The following is a 19,680-nucleotide window of genomic DNA, read 5'->3' as shown; positions in this document are numbered from 1 at the left end:
AAAATATACCAACAGTATTTTAAACATAGTTCTGTCAAAGACAGGAACTCCCAGATGTTTATATTTCATCCCGGGCTTAAAAGTAATTTCTAAATATTTAGATAACTTAGAACAGGAAAAGTGAATACATAAATAAATAAAATAAGATCATCAAGTACTTCTTCAATAGGTTTCCGAGACCCATATCATAGACTCATAGAATGGCTTGGGTCAGAAGAGACCTTAAAGAACATCTAACTCCAAACCCCTGCCATGGGCAGGGACACCTCCCACTTGATCAGGTTGTCCAAGGCCCCATCCAGCCTGGCCTTGAACACCTCCAGTTATGGGGCATCTACAACTTCTCTGAGCAACCTGTTCCAGTGCTTCACCACCCTTACAGGGAAGAATTTATTCCTAATATCTAATCTAAATTCATCCTCTTAGTTTAAAACCATTCCCCTTTGTCCTATCATTATCTACCCAAATAAAGAGTCCTTCTCCATCCTTTTGATAAGACCTCTTGAAGTACTGAAAGGCTGCATTGAGGTCTCCCCAGCACCTTCTCTTCTTCAGGCTGAACAGCCTCAGCTCTCTAAGCCTGACTTCATAGGAGAGGAGCTCCAGCCCTCTGATCATTTTTGTGGCCCTCCTCTGGACTTTCTCTAACAGGTCCACATATTTCTTGCGCTGGTGGCCCCAGAGTGAGGGGAACAATCACCTCCCTCACACTGCTGGCCATGCCTCTTTTCATGCAGCCCAGGACACAGAGTTTCCTTTGTATTTGGTAGGGCCTGGTGCTGCTCACTGCACTGAACTGACGGTGCAGGGTTGCCTTTGGGGAATAGTTCACACTTTTTGAACCTCTCTCTCCAAGGATGGGAAAAAAAAAAAAAAGTGTTTATCATACCACAGAAACTGTAAAAGTCCTATATTGTAACTGCACAGTAAGAAGCTATTTTAAAAATATTTCTCTTGGGAGTCTTTACTGATTTGAATGACTGATATATTGCTACAAGAATACACTTACTGGAATCACAAAATTGGAACTGTATGTTTTGTAGTTCAGCTTGCAAGAAGTAACTTCTAGATAACTGCAAACAGCACATAACTGAGTTAATGATAAGAAAGTTCTCACTTCCATGCTGATGGTACATGAGGCTGCCAATACCTATTTTTTGGTACAGTTCCCTTCACAGTGTGTGATGTTCCTTGGTATCATTACTGGCCCTCTTTGCCATTCCACTACAATTTATTTTAAAGACTAAGTTTTGCAGTGTATCGCCAAGTATCAGTTCCTTTCAAAAAGTGTACAGCTTGCCTATGTCTTAAAAGAAGGTAACTTATTTTAATTTTATTGAATGAAACTATATTAATTTTTATTTAAGCTTTAATTTAAGTTTTATATAACTTAATAACTTAAAAATCAATTTAGCTGGGATTAAAATATCAGGAAAGAAGCTAGACTTAGCAACATAAAAACTCAAAAATCACTAACCTTTACCTCTTTCATAAAGCCTTCTCTCCCTTGATAGTTGCTATGCTAAATGTCATATATGTCATTACTAGACAGAAGTACCTAAATAAGTACCCAAATAAAATGAACACAAAAATAAAATTAAACTTTTAGACTTTTTAAATTTTGGATTGCAACTTCCTATTCCAAATATCTCTAAACAACAGTTTGCATTAGAATGAAAGACAATGTATATTTTTCTTGTGATGGTATCCTGAACTGAAGCTTTAAGAACACTATAGGTTTCAGGATACAGGGAAAAAAACAAAAAAAAAAAAAAAAAAAAAAAAAGGCATGATACTTGGCAATCCTGGTTTTGTTTCATTATCATCGCTTCCAAACGCAGGGAAGCTGCTCCCAGCACCACTAACATTTACTCCTCTGGAAATCACCCAGATCACCATCCTTCTCCAGGCTGCAAAGGAGGAAGATGGTATTGGGAAGTGGTGATGAATGCTGGCTGTTAAAAAGCACGCTCAGAGCAGAGATTTGTTTTGAGTCAGGTGGTGAAATATCTGTCTGTTAAGAAGGTAGGCTTTTGACGAGTCCGTAGGCAGAACCAGCTCAGGTGGTGGCAGGTTGCAGATTCTCCACCAGCTGGTCTGGAGGCTCTTCCGAGTCAGTGGAGAAGAGCAGCTCCTCCTCTTCAACCAGCTTCTAGCAGCCTTTCAGTCTTATGAGAATACTGCCGCTTCTCAGAACAGAATAGGAGTGGCTAAGGTCTTCCCCTTAATCTGTTTTTACGATGTCACGGTGTAATGTTACTGTGGTCTGACACTTTTTCCTAGGAAGCCCTCTAAGCCATGCAACACAGTACATGCACAAGATGCCATTGTAAATGCAACCATTAAATATTTCCGCTTCAGGCCCACAGGCTGGCTTGAAGCTGAAAATGCCTCCTTTATCGTGCTCCTTAATGCAGGATATAATATACAGCAGTGTTTTTCCCTAGCAACAAAGTTCAAAGAAAAATCTTATTTGGAGTTTAGAATTGGAAAACACGGGGAGCAAAAAGCTGTGAACAGATTGTGAAATAAATCTTCATGACAAAATTAAATATGACTGATTTTTTTGAATTTTTGTGTTTATAGCCATCTTGCAAGAGAAGGGCAATTTTGGAAAGGTAGCTGGAGGCAGTACTAGTGGGGTATTTAATCCTGCAGTACTGATGACTGGACTGTGCATGGGTCTATTTCAGGGACCATGCACTGTATTTACCAGAGTTTTAGGTTCTCTAGGGATTAATCAGTGGGGAAGGTGTGCATGAATGTGATTATGGGGACCTCAGCACACCATATGTTCTGCAGACTCAATGTATGGGAAAATGATTTCCTAATTGGTAACACATATCTGAAACAGCTGCTGTTTTAGAGAAGCAAATCCATCACTTAGGACTCCCAAGAGGAGTCAAATCATCACTTGATGCGTCAAAGTGTTGGGTTAACTTTTCCCTGTGAGGCAGGGGTATAACTGCTGCTGTATTTGATCCAGCAGTATGTAAATCGAACAAAGTACCTGTGTGACAAAATTAAGTGGTGATTCAGTCTAAAGGAAATAGGGATTTTTCAAGTTTGTTGAAGAAGACATTGAGGAAGTCTGGGTTGCAGTGACCATGCCCTGGTTGAGTTTGTGATGGCAAGGCATATGGGCCTGGCTAGGAACAAAGTCATGACCCTGAAATTTAGAAGAACCAAATTCCAGATGTTCAAAGAGTTAGTGGATGAAATCTCCTGGGACTCCTTATAGATGGAGGATCTGATTAGAGCTGTCAACTCTTTAAATACATTTTTCTTAGAGCACAAGAGATGTCTATTCCCATATGGAATAAATCAAGAAGGGAAGGTAGGAAACCGGGATGGCTGAGCAAGGACCTGCTGGCCAAACTGGCCAAAAGAAGGAAATGCACAGACAGTGGAAACATGGCCATGCACCCTGAGAAGAGTACAAAAACACCATCCAGATGTGCAGGGATGAGATCAGGAGAGCCAAGGCACCGACAACTAAACCTGTCAAGAGATGCAAACAATAAAAGGGATTCTACAGGTACATTGACCACAAAAGAAATGCTAAGGAAAGTGTGCCACCTCTGACAAATGAAGATGGAAAACTGGTAATGACAGACGTAGAGAAGGCTGAGGCAATTAAAAACTTCTTTGCCTCTTCAATGGTGGCCAGGCTTCCCATGTCTCTCAAGTCTCCAGACCTCTAGGCAAGGGCTGGGGGAGCAAAGTTCCTCCCACTGTAAGTAAAAAGCAAGTCTGGGACCTTGTGATGCGACTTAAAAAGTACAGGTCTATGGGGCCTGATGACATGCAACCTAGGGTCCTGAGGGAACTGGCTGACAGAGTTGCCAAGACTCTCTCCATTGTATTTAAAAAGTCCTGGCAGTCAATTGGAGTCCCCAAGCGACTGGACAAAGGGAAACATCACTACCATTTTTTAACAGGGTGGAAAAGAGGACCCGGGGAACTACAGAACAGTGAGCCTCACCTCTGTGACTCATAAGACCGTGGAACAGATCCTCCTGGAAACAATGTTAAGGCAGATGCAGGACTAAGAGGTGATCCGGAACAGCCAGCATGGCTTCATCAAGGGCAAATCATGCCTGACCAATCTGGTGGCCTTCAATGATGGAGTGACTTCATCAGTCAACAAGGGAAGATGGATCAATGTCATCTACTTGGACTTCTGTAAAGTTTTTGACATGGTCCCACACAACATTCTTATCTCTAAATAGGAAAGAGAGGAATTTGAAGGGTAGACCGTCCTAAGGAATAAGGAATTGGCTTGATGGCCACACCCAGAGAGTAGTGGTCAATAGTTCTATGAGCAGGTGAGGCCAATAATGAGTGGCATACATTAGGGGTCTGTCTTGGGACCGGTGTTTTTCAATATCTTCATCAATGACATAGACGATGGGATTGAGTGCACCCTCAGCAAGTTTGCAGATGACATCAAACTGAGTGGTGCAGTTGATACCAAAGAAGGAAGAGTTGCCATCCAAAGGGACTTGGACAAGTTTGAGAAGTGGGCGCATGTGAAGATAATAAGGTTCAACAAGTCCAAGTGCAAGGTGCTGCATCTGGGTCAGGGCAATCCCAGACATGAGCACAGACTGGGAGAAGATCTCATTGAGAGCAGCCCTGCAGAGAGAGACTTGGGGGTTCTGGTGGATGAAAAGCTCAACATGAGCCAGCAGTGTGTACTTGCAGCCCAGAAGGCCAACTGTGTCCTGGGCTTCATCAAAAGAGGCATGGCCAGCAGGTCTAGGGAGGGGATTGTCCCCCTCTACTCTGCCCTTTTGAGGCCCCACCTAGAGTGCTGCATTCAGCTCTGGGGTCCCCAGCACAAGAAAAATGTGGAGCTGTTAGAGGAAGTCCAGAGGAGGGCCACAAAGATGATCAGAGGGCTGGAGCACCTGTCCTATGAAGAAAGGCTGAGAGAGCAGGGGATGTTCATCCTGAAGAAGAGAAGGCTCCAGGGTGACCTTATTGAGGCCTTTCAGTACTTCAAGTACTTCAGTACTTATCAAAAGAATTTTTAAGAAACTCAGCCAGGCCTATATCCCTTGTGATCACAATACCTAAAGCTGAACATGACGATGATATACAGTCACCATATAAAGAAGTTCCATACACCCGAATAAAGAGGACATGTCCCTTTGGCCCAAGTCACAATGCTGAAGTTCATATCCCTACTGCTCTCAAATGGCTTTCAAAGACTTTATGGTTCAAACTCTGATATCAAAAAAAATCATCTTATAAGACATCACAACAGTTTTACTTCTTAAGACAGTAATAAATTCAAGATTGCTTTCACATGTTCAGTCAAGAAGATAACATTTTGGAGATGTGGACTCTAATGTTCCAGAGAAAGCCTTTGCCAAAGAGGAACCTTACCGTTCAACCAGCCTTTTCATTTTCAAGCCACACTCCCCCAAAAAAAACCACACCCCACCACAAACTAAACAAATCATACATAGAATTCTGGTTGAAGGGGTTCCTAACTGTTCTGGGAACTTTGCTATAGGTTTATACAAAAATAATGTTCCTCTATGGTGGTGATAGAAAGCCAATTAAAACACAGGAATGGAAAGTTAGTAGTGAGCTTTGAGAAACCAGAGTCTAAGCATCAAGAGATGAAGACAATTCATTTTTTTTCTTAGTATGGTTATCTTCTTTTCTAGTTTTGGATAGGTGGATGTCAAACTAACCTGCAGCTGTCACAAAAAGAAGAGAGAACTAGCCAGGGATAGACAATTCCCTCAACTGTCACCGCTGTGCATTTAAGAAAGCTTCTGAGTGTCTAGGGTATATTGGACAAAGCATAAAGGAAAGGAACTGGAAGGAGGAAAGAATTAAGGTACTGTGAGACTGACAGTTGTATAAACATATATGTATCTATAGGTATGTCTATAGATATTGATAAGCAAATGACATGGGCCAGAATTGAGGTACAGAATGGAAAGGGGAAGGATTTGAAGACCTAGAGTCTTTCAAAGACAAGAAGGGTAAGAAGGGAATGAGGAGCCCATACAGCACAAAGTATTGATTGCTAGAGCACTAGGGAGATGAGTTGGAGGAACAGAAAATCATAGAGGGAAATTTTTTTGTTGAATTAAAGAAGAAAGCTACTTCTTGGTCAAAAAAAAAATAGAAAAGAAAAAAAAAGGAAAGGAAAGGAAAGGAAAGGAAAGGAAAGGAAAGGAAAGGAAAGGAAAGGAAAGGAAAGGAAAGGAAAGGAAAGGAAAGGAAAGGAAAGGAAAGGAAAGGAAAGGAAAGGAAAGGAAAGGAAAGGAAAGGAAAGGAAAGGAAAGGAAAGGAAAAGAAAGGAAAGGAAAGGAAAGGAAAGGAAAGGAAAGGAAAGGAAAGGAAAGGAAAGGAAAGGAAAGGAAAGGAAAGGAAAGGAAAGGAAAGGAAAGGAAAGGAAAGGAAAGGAAAGGAAAGGAAAGGAAAGGAAAGGAAAGGAAAGGAAAGGAAAGGAAAGGAAAGGAAAGGAAAGGAAAGGAAAGGAAAGGAAGGGAAAGGAAAGGAAAGGAAGGGAAAGGAAAGGAAAGGAAGGGAAAGGAAAGGAAAGGAAGGGAAAGGAAAGGAAAGGAAAGGAAAGGAAAGGAAAGGAAAGGAAAGGAAAGGAAAGGAAAGGAAAGGAAAGGAAAGGAAAGGAAAGGAAAGGAAAGGAAAGGAAAGGAAAGGAAAGGAAAGGAAAGGAAAGGAAAGGAAAGGAAAGGAAAGGAAAGGAAAGGAAAGGAAAGGAAAGGAAAGGAAAGGAAAGGAAAGGAAAGGAACAGGTCCAAAGGGATGCAAATGGCAGCTCGGAGGCTGGTTCAGACGCAGGTTTCTGGAATAAAGAAAGGAAAAACCCACACAGAAAAATAAAGAGAGCAAAACAGAAATGAAAAGGAGATCTCAGAGCAGATTAATTTTAATGATTTTAAGAAGCTTAGAGGCGAAGTAGAAAAGGGAGATGAAAAGATGGCTGGGAAAATCTTACTTTGCATTTACTGGGAGCACTGGTGCTAGAAGCTGAACTGACAGGCAGGAGCTGAGGGACCAAACAGAAGGAAGTGATTTTATGGCTCACAGGAACAACTAGCTGGAGGTAAAAAATAAGTCATAACTGATGCAAGGTCTTCTAGTTTATTCAGGAAAAAGAAAAAAAAAAAAAAAAAGAAGAAGAAAGAAAAAAAAAACACACACAATATTTTTCCTGTTAATTACTAGGGACAGTTCTTGAAATGCAACAGCTTGTTTTAAAGAGCATATGGTAGGGGGTGCTAGGCAAATGCAGCAGACAATGTGTTACTAAAAGAAGAAGATCTCTTTTACATAAGGAGACATAAGTAATCCAAATATATCCACACGGTATCATCAAAAGGGGTAATTTAAAGCAAGCAGTCTATAATATTAATATTCAGCCTACAAACAATCAGTGAGGTACATACAATCAGTCCTCTCAGAGATTACACTAAGGGGCAGCTTGAATCTTAGACGTACACGACAAGAGGAGAGGTAGCCAAGAGACTGCTACGAGAAGCGATGTGCTAACCCAGCCTCGCATGCTGAGGTCAATAAATGGTCCTGTTATCTGGAAGCTTCTCAAACCTCTGCAACCCCAGGAACTGCTCTGTTTACGTAAATATCTTTACTCTGCCTTCCTCAAGCTCTCTTTGAATATGTGCTGGTAACTTTAATTTATTTTTCAGAAATGCTATTTTTATGGCATTAGGGTTTTGTATCTCTTCAACAAAATGGTTCTCTCACTGTCTCATTGCCACCTTTTGTCAGCTGCCTCCGTGTTTTATGTTCTCTGGCACAGTAGGCAGAATTTTCTGATCTACCCTCTCTTATCTCCACCCAAACCCTTTTGTAGATGAGCCACAGGGGAAAAAACTGGCAGCACTCTGCATTTCACTCATAAAATTATTTCTGTTTAAAATAAAGTTTGTGTGTGTGTGTGTTTTAATAAAGTTACAAACAAACCATGCCAGAGAATGAATAAGTTGATTTTATTAAAACCCCAAACTAATAATGAATACCCACTTTTGCAGCATGCTAGAGAGGAAGGGAGTACTGGAGGAGGGGAGGGGAGGACTCTGCGTGGCAGCAGGGGTGGTGTAGGAGACAAGGGGCCACAGTGGGTCCCCTTTACACGTTTGGGATGATTGTGTTGGCCCTGGTTGCATGTTTGTTGTAGCGACTTCAAAGTAATAGTAAATCCTCTGTAACCTAAAGAAAAATATCCCCTCCCCAGTTTTAAAAATCTTGTTGCTTCAGTAATAGCAGACAGCCATACCGTGATCCCTCTAATGAGCACAGAGAGTGTGCTTTAATCTTGCCAATATTATCACTCAGTTATCTTTCTATAGCCTTAGGCCTCTTGGCTCCTTCTTCTTGTTCCTGACACCTTCTTCTCCTCCTGATTGCAGTGTTTCTGCTGATTTAGTCTGCCAAAAGAGCTAGCAATACATACAGCTGCTTGTGAAGAACAACAGATTCAAAAATTCAAAACTTTCATGGAGGTGAAATGTATGTATCATGCCAAGTTAGCACTTCAGTATCTACCCATTTTGACTTAGATGAGAGAGCGATTCCAACAGCCCTTTATTCTACACAAAGGCTGATTTGTGTAGGAATATCTACCAGGAGACAATGTGCGGCTCTGCAGAGGTTGTATCCACAAACAGAAAACAAACACTGACAGCTTTCCCTCTCCTTCAGTTTCCTAATGTATCTGCTTCCCGTGGGAACCTGTGGCACAAAGGACTTTGTGAGTGGCAGTTTCCATACCAACCTGGATTTCTTAACCACACTTGTAAGGAGCTGGAATGAAAAAGCTGAGGTTGAACCTGACAGCAACTGCACCCCAAGCTTACTACAGCTGTGGGTTTTCAGAGTCCAGGTGGAGAGACGTTTACCAGCAATCACTGCATCAGGAGCATAGCTCCTCCATAAAACTCCCAGTGCCTGGCTAGGTGTCTGTATACTGCACAAGGAGAGCTAGCTGCAGAGGAACTGAAATCACCACCGAATGAGGGGACACTCACAAGGATCAATAGAAAGCACTTAAACAGGAAAACATGTTTCTTCTGGATTTAGACATCTGTTGCTGTCTCTGGCCCCAGGCTGGAAAAGTGTATGTGAGATTCACAGACCAGTAGTCCGTCACTTCTACTCTTTGGGTACACACAACCAGCTTCCTTTCTTTGTTCAAAAAGCATAGTCGGTAGCAACATCTTACCAGCTAGACTAGTGTTCAGACCTGAGTCCCTTCCAGCTTGAGGCAGTGGATCAAGCCCAGTTTCCAGCAGACAAGGCTAAACATGGATCTGTAAGCCACATGGGGATGAGCCTCCTGGCTGGTGCAGGCTCCCTACTGTGCAAAAACAGTGGGGAGATTTTTTAGTGTCAGATAGATGGCAGGAGAATGCATGACAATGTAAACCTGTAAAGAAAGCATGCAGCTGGCAGGGCCTTACTCCAGGCCTTAGAGTAATGTGTGAATACAGACTCATGCCTTGAACAGCCATCGTGCAGCCATGAAAAGCAATGATATGGTGATCAAAACCCAAAACCCAGAAATCTGCATGAAAAGCAAATGCTATAAACACCCAGCACCTCTACATCCCCTTTCTCACCAGAACGCCTCTCACCAAAGTTTTTTCTCTTAATCTAGCTCTTGTTTCCATCTCCTGTCCCTGTCCATGCCTCCCATCAAACCCATCTTTGCAGCTTTCCCTTTGGCAGCCCATTCCTAGCCCCGCTCCAGCTGGAGCTCTTGGCTTTTCCTCCCTCTCAGCCCTACCCCTCATCCATTTTTAGGTGCTTAAACTCCTTTGCATATCTCCACCTTTGCATTTCCAGGGATAACTACTTTGAATTTTAGCTGTGGCAACAGGACTCTGGAGATACATTTCCTCACTCTCTTGCTGCTAATTAAAACCAACTCGCTGAAGGCTCTGATCTGCAGTCTCAGGAGGATCCCGTCCCTTTCATTTGGTACACAGTTATTTTCCAGGTGATTAGTTAAGGTATTTTTAAGTGCTTTTCAAAAGCAATGTTTGCTAGGTACAGTGCATTAAATCCACCCATCAAAATCATACTCATTATATTTTTAAAGGAAAGTAATTATTAATCATGCTAGCTAAATAATTCATTGTAATTTTGAATTGGTCTGCCACTTCAAAAATAAACATCTTGTTTTGTCCTTTACATATGTTCCTAGAATCGCATAGCTTAACAGCCAGCTGTAAGCCTGTGTGAAAATCAAAGGAACAGAAATCTGTAGGCAGATGTTGCATTTCAGCATCTATTCCCACACTTAGATCTGAAATACTTGTGTGCAGGATTCACTTTCCTTGAGATGATCCAGTTCATAATGAATGACTCGACACCAGCAATTATCCTTGGGCAGCAAGACAGAGCACATGCTTCCTTTGAACTGACTCCATGGATCATTGATCCCAAAAGTCACTCACCAAAGGCAACAGGTGGTTGGTTGGGCAGTATTACAGGAATAGGAATTTAAGGAATTGATTCAATTCCTTAAATAAAACATTATGAAGAAAACACAGTCACCAAAGATCTGCAGGTTATCCAGCAAGCCCATGGTGTGCCTCTCACTCCTGAAATAAAGTATGCATAGCACAAACACCTGGGGAGTCTGGTTCTTGTCACTGGGACTGAGCCTATGCATTGGGATTGTGTCACACCGGAGTAGCAACACAAGCAAATGGAAGGAGGTATGTGAACAGCATGGTTACACAGATCAGCACCTGAGCCCTGGTGTTTTCATTCACTTTAGAAAAAAAAAAAAAAAAGTCTATATTTGGCATTTAGCCCAGGTTGAATCTTTTTGTGCAGTTACAACAATTTTTTTTTTTTTTTTTTTTTTTTTTTTGTCAACTCTCCCATGCCATTTCAGGGCAAAATCATAGAATCACAGAATGTCCCAAGTTCGAAGGGACCCACAAGGATCACCGAGTCCAGCACTCACAGGCTGTTTGTTATTGGAGTCCACTTTGGTTTTGGCTCAGGAGAGTCAGCAAACATGCAAGAGATGGGCTTACCGGGCTGGCTTTTTGCATGCAGCACAGAGGAGCTGCCAAAATTGTTTTGGGCTGGCATCTCTCTTCGTTCAGCATCCCAAAGGCCAGGGCAAGAGTCAAGGCTTAGTGCCGGTGCGCAAACCCAACCCAGGCTTGGCAGGATGCAGAGCTCAGCAAGCAGCACAAAGCTCCCCACGCTATCGCCACGGCTCACCACCCAGCTGCATCAGGGAATGCGTGCTGACACCGTCTGTGGAAACGATTCCCTCATCTCGGTGGCCACACTTGCAAAAATATTTTGGGAACGGTAACGACTGATAAAAATATGCGCTATAGTCTATGCCAAGACAGTGGTAAATTTGCTATAGCAACATAGTATGTCTGATGGTTATGTTATTCTGAAGCCTCAGCTGTGGGCCAGGACTCCTTCACGCTAGATTTTGTACAAGCCCAGACTGAAAACTGTCACTGGGAATTTACCGTTTAAGTGATTTGATGAATGATGATAGCCTCAGTTGTGAAAAGTACTGCTTTCACAGCATGAACGCTGCTATTAATATCTTCAGTTGTTTGCTAAATTTCCGTGTGTACTTAGGAGTTATGGAGAAACATGCTTTCTCACAAAAGACTGAATAATTTCTCTTTCCTTGTGTCTCTGTCCTAGAAGTGCTTTTCTCTTGCATGGGGACTGGTGCCCTAACAAAGTCCTGACTAAGAAAAGCTTTGGGAGGTTGCAGAAACTCTCCGTTCTTGCAGAAGATTGATGTTTGGAGAGGTTCCCCACCACAGAATTAAGTACATTCACATTTATAATGCATTTGTTATTTCAGGCCTATCCATATATGACAATATATGCCTTCTTTCCTACTGTGGAAGAGATAAAACCTTACATAAGAGCATGAAGGTGGAAGATGAAGGAGAAGGTCCGGTGAGGAGCAAAGGGATACAAAGCAGCCACATGGGGATTGCTGTTGCCTTCTCATGTCATAAGGAATATTTCAAGGCAACGAATGAAACTGTATCATAAATTGGGGCTCCTCGAATGAAAACCCAGTGGAGTCACGCTGAAGCTGCAAAGCAAGTCATTCCAAAATAATTTGTTTCCAAATGATATTGTTCAGTCATGTTCTGTATTCTGTTTATAGATGCTTTAAATTGTTTTCTTATTTAGCATATTTATTTTAGGTTACATCCTCTTTCCAGCAAGTGGCGTGAGTAAACAGCTGTAAGTGAAGGTTTTCTAGCTGGTGGTGGGAAGAAGGAATTCCTGCAGGTTTACCAGGGAGCAGCATGCAGCTCCTGCCTACCAGAGAGTAGATGGGGCTCCCACCTCCATTTTGCATATTTTAAAATATCAAATATCAAATTAGTCCTGGTTATTTTCCTTTAACTTTTATGGTTACCTAATGAACCTGAATATGATGTGTGCATCTTAGTTATCTGTTTACATATGAGCTGAATTTTGTCGTTAAATGACCTGTGGAAAAGATTCATATAACACAATTTCATCAGATTTGATAAATATGTCTCTCTATTTGTATCAGTCCTATCAAGATCTTAGACATAAGGTAAATGGTTATATAAATAAATGTACCCAATTCCAATGGAATTTATTTCACTGCATTCACATGTTTTGTTTAGCATTTTTATGAAACCATATGAAAAATGAATGAATGCTCAAACTACTTTACATCACTCCTTGGTGGTTAATTATAGCATAAACACTGCTATTCTTCTATGCTGAAATAGAAAAAAAATACCTTAGAGACGTGTTTAATCATTTGGATCTAGTAGTGTTGTGTTTATCTGTTCCTTTTTGGTCCATTAGAGAGTAAATTAGATTTGATTCGCTTACACTGATTGGCTTAGTTGTACCAGTTACCGATGAAGTACAAATAAAAATGTAATAAATCTGGCAGATGTTTAACCTGCTCTATCCAGATCTTTAACAGTCAATTCCAATTGCAATTTGCACTCAGCGATGTAACAAGACCCTTAGGAAGCCAATCTGATTTTTTTCCCCAAACCAGACAGTTTATTTCAAGCTAGCTGAAATAGGACAAGGCAGCATATATTCAGGAGCAGATTCTTTTAAACCATTTTTGTCACCCTTGCGCCAAGGCAGCAGGAGTGGGAGATGCACGGATAGCAAAAGAGAAGGGAGGGCAGGAGGGAAATGGGGAGGCAGGGAGGGAGAAAATAGAATCATAGGATTAGAATTAGAATCACTTAGGCTAGACAAGACTTTTAAGATCATCAGGTCCAACCATCACCTAATGTCACCAAGCCCACCACCAAATATGTCTGTAAGTGCTACATCCAAACATCTCTTAAATATCTCCAGGAATGGTGACTACACCTTCCCCTGGGCAGCCTCAGCCTTTTCATGAAGAAATTCTTCCTCGATCCAGACTAAGCCTCCCCTGGTGCAACATGAGGTTGTATCCTTTTGTCCAACCACTTGTCACCAGTGAAATGAGACTGAGATTCTCCTTGCTGCGACCACCATTCAGGTGGTTGCAAAACGATGAGGTCTCCTCTAAACCTACTTTTTTCCAAATTAAACACCCATAGTTCTCTCAGCCGTTGCTCGGATATCTTGGTTCCTAGTCCCTTCAAAAGCTTCATGGATCTTCTCTGAACACATTCCTGCAGCTCAGTATCCTTCCTGAAGTGAGGGGTCTGCAGCTGAACACAGTCCTCGAGGGGTGCTCTCAGCAGCACCCAGAGCAGTGGGACAATCACTTTGCTAGTCCTGCTGGCTAACTGTTTTTGATACCACAGGGCTACTGGCCTTCTTGGTCTCCTGGTCACACTGCTGGCTCATTGACGATAGCCAGCTGTCAACCAACACCCCCAAGATCCTTTTCTGCTGGGCAGAAATCCTTTCAAATCCTGCACCAGCTTCCTCAGGACATCTCCAGGCAATGAATGATTCCCGTGCCCAGAGCTTTGCTCAACTCCCCACACAGAGCTACCCATCCCCTCAGGTGGCCCAGGCCTGGGGACGTACAGGGGGCATCAGAAACGGCATCAGTAATTTTATATCTCAGTAATTTTTCAGACAGGGTCTCTGTGAAGCTAATTTATTTGAGATTGCAATGGTGGGCATCCTGCAAGCAGGAGCACACAGTGGAAACTATATCATAACCTTATATTCCCCATTACCCAACACCTGATTTCAGCAACTCAGTGTCCTCCCTGGAGTGAGAGGCCTGCAGCTGAGCAGCATACCCTTCTTTGGTTGAAAGCAGTCTGTTTCTTTCACGAACAATATCCTTGAGCAGATGCAGAAGGCAATGCAGAGTTTGTAGATGAAAATCATAGAATAATGGTTTTTAATGCCTTTGACTTAAAAATCTGAAAATACTTGTATCTAATGCATAATGCACTAAACTGCAAGGTTCATCAGATCACCATTTAAATTGCTATGACCTTTAAAATTGCTATTTAATATGCGCATGAGAAATTCTGATACTAAATTCCGTATCTTAGTCAAATTGATCTTTCTTGTGGTATTGAGAAACTGTCTGTATCTATAGAACTAAAAAGGACAATGCACATCATCAAACCAGTCCATGCTGGAGTTCGTTATGCCCCAACAAGCGCCACCAAGAAATAAAATAGCTTATTAACATAGAAAAATGTCAGTTATTTTAATTATAACGAGAGGAGAAAGGAATTCTCTCTGAGTGTGAAATTACTGCAGAGCCATACATTGATCTCTCCGTTTAATCAGTCTCTTGAGAGTGCCAGGGGAATGGAAGAGCATCTGACTGCTGTGTCCGTGGCAGCCTGTAAGGTATTCAAGTTGGGTACCAGCACTTCATATTGAGGTATTTTCCCTCTCCAACTGCCAAACCTGGATTGTTAGTTGTTTCCACCACTGTGTTCCCCTTCCTGCGTAACATTTATAGAAAGACCAGAGTATTCCCCAGCCTCTTGGCTAGGTTACCTGACTGAAGACAGGGGAGAAGCTCACCAAATTTGTCTGCCTCCCACAGCTCTGTGCAAGAAAATCAGAGATTGACCTCCGCAGACAGAGCCTGCTCACGGCTCATGCAGATGCTTATTAGTGTGTGAAGTTTGCTTTCTCCTTTCTTTTCTGAGATCTTTTGTTCCTCCAACCAGCAGCAGAGGATGATGCTCAGCAAACAGTTGAATACACACCCGTACTGAAAACAAATAATTTGCAAACAAGACATAGCCTGGAATATGTTCTGACTATTTTGAATATTGAGTAAATCTGTCAAAATCAAATTCTGTTCACAGATAATTTGTGAATAGCAGAAAGGGCTAAAACTGAAAATAAATGTTTTTTTCTTTCTTTCACTGTTTATGCTGCTTGTTCAGTACCTGAACTACCAAGCAGAAATCCTATTTAGATTCCTAAATGCCGGATCAAATTTCCTGTGCTGCCAAGACAAGCCTGATGTGTTTAGAGGAGGCAGAGGTGAGCTGGTCAGTGCAGACATGTGTGTGCCTTGCATTAGCACTGCACCTCTAACCTACATCTGTTCTTCCTATAAACCAGTAACAAAGGCAAGCTACATAACTGATTTTTCTTCTTCTTTTCTTTTTCTTTTCTTTTTCTTTTATTAGTATTTTACACTAGATTATTGTGAAGTCAGAATTTTCAAAACATTTGTACTATACACCACCTACGTGATTCTGTATTTTATTGTTTGCCATGAAATCTACTCATGGGTTTAAGCATACTCCCTAATAATGTTCATTTACCATTATGTACAAATATGGTAATTTTAGTAGTCTTGATTCTAAGACGTGTTTCAAAAACAACATAAAGAAAATTAAACCCTTTTAAGAAAATTAAACATTTTTTATCAAATATTTTGAAGCTGTCTAAATTATATTTCTGGGTGGGTGAAAAGGAAATTTATTTATGTGAATCTTTGAGTGACTTTTCTCTGTATTTTAGTTCTTTTTCTAAATGTTCAAGGGAAACTTTTAAGCTTTTAAAAGACCAATTGTCTTGAATAAGAAAGATACTTCTTATATATAAAAATATATATATATACAATTCTTTCTATAAAATGTTTGCAAATAAACAGTATAGCTAGAACAAAAAACTTCTTAATAGAGTCCTGAATCTGTTAATATCAAATTCGACATCTTATTCTCAAACTGCCTCCTTGCTGCAAACCATACCACTTTAAAAAAGAAAGAGCCCTTTATTAAAACTGTATTCTTACACCGGTGGAGCAATATGGGAAGCTGTGATCAGAGCTGACAGTTGGTTTACTCTTACCATTTGATCACAAAATTTCTGTGCCATCTGCGGGAAGCCACACAGGCAAATGTGTCATCACATCTAATAATGAAAAGAAGAAACAGACAGAACGTGCTGTAGAAACAGACTGCTTTAATTACCCTGGGTACAATACTTTACCAAATTTGCAGACAAAAAGTCCTATGCGGACAGGTTGCTTATGCAAAGGAGAATGTCACAACTACAGCAAAACAAGGTCTGACCTTGGGAATGATACCTGAGCAATGTCCAATCCTTAGATTCATTAGGGAAACCTTTTAAGCACAGGATTAGGGTATCACATGCCCTTGCAGACAGCAGAAGTTAGCAAAGGGAGGCAAAGCTGGTAGTAGCCCATCACCCAGCCTTGTGAGAAGGGCCATGTCCATCTGCCCTGGCAGCTGGCTGCCCTGTGCCCTTGGATGCTCCAGCTGTGTGTGTCACGGGTGGGGGAGGCTCACAGTCAGTGACACTTCATAGGAGAGAACGGAGTTAAAAAGAATGCAGGTGAGTTTTACTCTCAGTGTGGATCTCTGACTGCACACAGGGTGAAAGGAAATTGGTGCACACCAGCATCCACAGTGTCTGCTGGGATGAGGTAGGACATAAGGACAGCACTTTTGTGGGGCGGGGGGGGGGGAGTGGGGAGGGTTCAGGCACTCTGTTGGGGTGGAATCCCAGGGTTTGGGGTGATTCAAGCAGGTAAAGCATAGAAACTGGAATCATAGAATCACAGAATATCCTGAGTTGGAATGGACCCACAAGTATCATCAAGTCCAGCTCCTGGCTCCACACAGGACGACCCAAAAACCAGACCCTGTGTCTGAGAGCATTGGCCAAACACCTCTTGAACTCTGGCAGGCTCAGTGCCATGACCACTTCCCTAGGGAGCCTGTCCCAGTGCCCTCCTCTGAAGCCTTTCTAACAGCTCCACATCTTTCTTGTGCTGGGGGCCCCAGACCTGGACAAAGCACTCCAAGTGGGGCCTCAGAAAGGCTGAGGGGTACAATCACCTCCCTTTGCTACTGGCCACTCCTCTTGATGAGGTCCAGGACACAGTTGGCCTTCTGGGCTGCAAGCACGCACTGCTGGCTCATGTTGAGCTTTTCATCCACCAGAACCCCCAACTCCTTCTCTGCATGACTACTCTCAATGAGTTCTTCTTCTCCCAGTCTGTGCTCATGTCTGGGATTGCCCCAGCCCAGGTGCAGCACCTTGCACTTTGGTGCCCAAAACTGCACACAGTACTTGAGGTGAGGCAACACCAGCTCAGAGTAGTGCAGGACAATCCTCTCCCTTGACCGGCTACAGCACTGTGCCTGATGCACCCCAGGGTACAGTTGGCCCTCCTGGCTGCAAGGGCACACTACTGGTCACATTCAGTTTGCCATCAACCAAGACCCCCAAGATCCCTTTCTGTGGGGCTGATCTCCAGCATCTCTTCCCCCTGTCTGTACATACAGCTAAGGTTGCCCCTTCCCAGATGCAGAATTCCACACTTGTTCTTGTTAAACTTCATATTCTTGGTAATTGCCCAGCTATCCAACCTGTCTAGACCTCTCTGCAAGGCCTCACCACCATGTAGTCAACAGCTCTACCCAATTTGATACCACCCATATCGCTCAAAAAACCTTCAGGTCCTACATCCGAATTGTTTATGAAAGCATTGAAGAGGAATAGTCCTAAAACGGAGCCCTGGGAAACCCCACTAGTGACAAGTCACCATCCCAATGTAACCCCATTTACAAGCACCCTGTGGGCCCAACCCATCAGCCAAGTCATAAGGGCATAGCCAGCTTCTGGCACTTTGTGGAAGCACCGTCAAGTTGTTCCCCACATACCAGCTTAGCTCAGCATTTCTGGTGACATCCAGGTGTAGCAGCTGAAGCCTACAGTGTGCAAAGACCTTCCCCTCCAAGAAACGGGCTGCAGGAGGCAGAGGAGACATCAGCACTGCTAACACTGTGATCTGGCAGGGCCCGTGCTGCACCATCCCAAGCCTCCCTGCAGGAGGACTTCTGCAAGGGCAGGAAGACCTGGATGAGGCTCAGACTTTGCTGTGCTTCTCACTAGGATGGACAGAGCCAAGCCATAGTTGCAATGCTCACAGCTTATGAAAAAAAGCAAATTCATAACATTGCTGTATGACCAACTGTGGCAGCTCTATGTATGTGTACAAAATCAGAGTAATTTGCTGTCCTTGAATGCCACCTATAGGTTACTGTTTTCTGAAAGGATTATGTTGCAAAATCATGGAAAACAGAGAACAACATTCAGTTTTGGATCAAAGAGACAACATTTTTGCATGTGTACTTTGATTTTTGTAAGGTCACTGGTGACCACGATGTCCTCAGGACAGCTGCAGCCTGTACCATGTGGCTAGAATTTGTGTCAGTATCATTCTACTGGCTACAAATCAGAGTTTCCTTGTATCTGATTTTCCAAATACTCTCACTCACGCACAATATGGCTCATTTATGGAACTACCATTCAAAGGTTATTTTTCTGCAGAAGCACAACCTTATGGATTTATTCCCTATTGCAACAAAGCCTTTAGTCACTGGACAATAGAAGAATATTGTCACAAGACATCCTTCAGAAGGATGTCACAGGGCACTTTGCAACAAATGAGCTTCAGATCATTAACAGGGAAGCCAGTGATTCGCAACAGCTGTGAGTCTGGCCCTTCTTTCTGATAAGGGACTTTTAAACAGCATGCATTTGACCCTTCACTTTACATTGTGTCCTTTCTATTTATTCATATTTTCTTAATTAGAGCAGAAACTTACCTGTTCTCAGCACTTTAATAACATGAGATTCCTCTGGGAACTGGTTTATTTGGGAAGCTGTGATAAAATAAATGACGCCATCTAGAGAGGGTCTGTTCATTTCAAAGGGGATTCATCCTGCAAGATGCTGAGCATCATCTGCACTGCTCTCGTGGCCTTCAGCAGTCCTTCTCTTTAAGCACCACCTTTGTAGGAGGCACCCAGCATATTGCAAGACTGCATTGCCTTGCTCTAACACTGGCTCAGTGGATCAGGATGAGTGCTTTAAGAATGTATTTTGCATTTGGACAATGTTGTTATCTTAGCATTATGGGACATCCCAATGGGACATTTATTGCTATAACTTCCCTGGAATGCTTGGAAGAAGAGCAATACATTTTATTATTATTTTTTTTTTTTTTACGAGAACTTCTAAAGAATGTGAATGAATAAGGTCTTACTAAAAATATGTTCTTTCTAAGTTCTTCACATCTGAACACACATAGTGTATGGGAATAGCTGTATAATTTAAAAAAATATTTATTTTATTATATTATGATAACTTCAGGACACTTAAAGTGAAATCAGTATGAAAAGTGTTTGG

Source organism: Aythya ferina (assembly GCF_964211825.1).
Source record: "Aythya ferina genome assembly, chromosome: 2".
Classification (NCBI taxonomy): Eukaryota; Metazoa; Chordata; class Aves; order Anseriformes; family Anatidae; genus Aythya; species Aythya ferina.
The sequence above is the reverse complement of the archived record's forward strand: the minus strand, read 5'-3'. Positions refer to the sequence as shown.